This window comes from Limulus polyphemus, unplaced genomic scaffold (genome assembly GCF_000517525.1).
Source record: "Limulus polyphemus unplaced genomic scaffold, Limulus_polyphemus-2.1.2 Scaffold8127, whole genome shotgun sequence".
NCBI classification, from domain to species: domain Eukaryota; kingdom Metazoa; phylum Arthropoda; class Merostomata; order Xiphosura; family Limulidae; genus Limulus; species Limulus polyphemus.
Genome location: NW_013673737.1, coordinates 12,377 through 14,421, shown reverse-complemented (window position 1 = coordinate 14,421; position 2,045 = coordinate 12,377).

Here is a 2,045-nt window from a genome sequence, read left to right as displayed (position 1 = left end):
TTCCCAAATTTCTTGTTTACGAGGGAGGGAAACTCAACTTCCTTAGAAATCTGGATCTAAATCGGTATAGTATTCAGATTTCTAAAAGGCACAGTGCTAAATTTGAGCCTTAGATATTCAATGAGAGAGTATTGTTATGACAGCGGAAGTCACACAATGCTGGGAGCATGCGCGCTGGGGATTCTAGAAGGATCATGAATTTTCCTGGCAACTATTTGTTTGAGGCACCCACTTTTTTAGTATATAAGCTTGGCGAGAAAAACCAGCGCGATCGGGCAGATAGATTGAACAGATAGATAATTGAGTCAAACGAACAGTAGGTACTGTGGATAAAGTGTGTGAATCACAGCGATTTATAGCGTGTGTTATAAACTAGTTTTAATTAGGGAAGGACTTGTATCGCTGAAGTTACTCGGAAAAAAATTCTATGGGAAATTAACAAAGAAGCAGATATGTAACAAACTGGTGTCAGAGAGAGGAACTGAAAAGAAAAAAAGAAGATGGAAATGAGAAGGGCAAATCAAACTACAGCTTAGCAGATTTGATGGCAGCGATACAAGAACAGTAAAAGAAACAAGAAGAAAGAGATAAGAAGAGAGACAACAGCAGTTGCAAAAAAAACTTGCAACAGTGGCAGCTCGAACAGCAAAATAAACAAGAAGAGAGATTACAGCAGTTGTTGGAGGAAAAAGAAACAAGAAGAGAGACAACAGCAGTTGCAAGAAAACCTGCAACAGTGGCAGCTCGAACGAGAAAATAAACAAGAAGAGAGATTACAGCAGTGGTTGGAGGAAAAAGAAAAGAAACAAGAAGAGACACAACAGCAGTTGAAAGAAAACCTGCAACAGTGGCAGCTGGAACAGCAAAATAAACAAGAGAGATTACAGCAGGTGTTGGAGGAAAAAGAAAAGAAACAAGAAGATATATTACAACACCTATTGGAGGAGAAAGAACATAAACAAGAAGAGAGACTACAGCAGTGGCAACTGGAACAAGAAAGGAAACAAGAAGTACAAACGGAAAACATTAGTAAATTTAAAAGCGAATTAAATACATTAAAGGATGATTCATTGTCTTTTACACAAGGAGGATACATTAACCATCGACTTAACCAGCTCCAGACAATGACAAGCCCCTTCCAGACCCTGCAGCTAAACCCTAATCCAGACATCTTCAGTCCTGTTAGAAGTCACATCCCAGGTATGAATGTCAGTAATAGGAGTGATCCAGTACGAAGGAAGCCACAGGAAGCCGATGGGAAGGCACCGTGGGAAGCATATAGAGTACAATTTGAGCTACTGGCAGAAATGAATGGATGGACAGAGGAGCAGAAAGCAGTATATCTGGCAACGAGCTTGAAAGGACAACCACTGGAAATACTTGGACAGTTGTCGGCAAACGACAGGCACAACTATAGAGCACTGGTAGTGGCTCTAGAACTCAGGTACGGAACCCAAAATCAGTCTGATGTCTACAGGGCTAGGTTTAGGACGAGAGTCCGTGCTAAAGGGGAGAGCCTGCAAGAACTGGCACAGGACTCGGAAAGTATGGCACACAAGGCCTACCCAAATGCGCCACCCGATCTCCTCAAGTTGTTGCTGAGGGATCAGTTTGTAGACGCCTTGGACAGTCCACAACTGAAGATAGAAGTGAAGCAAGCACACCCCTCTACTATGCAAGATGCAATGGCGAGAGCTCTTGAATTCGAATCCTACATTAAGTCTAGCACAGAGGTACCGAGATTGGTACAGTCATCAGGATTCAAGGCCAGAAAAGGTCAGCTTTCAGAGAAGTTTGAGGGACTTTGCTGGCACTGTAACAAACCTGGGCACAACAAAGCTCAATGCTGGAAACTTCAACACAAGGAAGATGCCACAGCAGGAAAGGTTGCTACACAGAAAGGAAGAGCCTGTGTAAGAAGAATACCACCAATAAGTCAGCTTCGGGAAACCAGTAGTGGTTGGTGCTGAGGGACGCCCACCAACCCCCATCATGAAAGTCCCAACAGATAAGTGTAAAATGGCAAGAACACATAGTGTCTACGA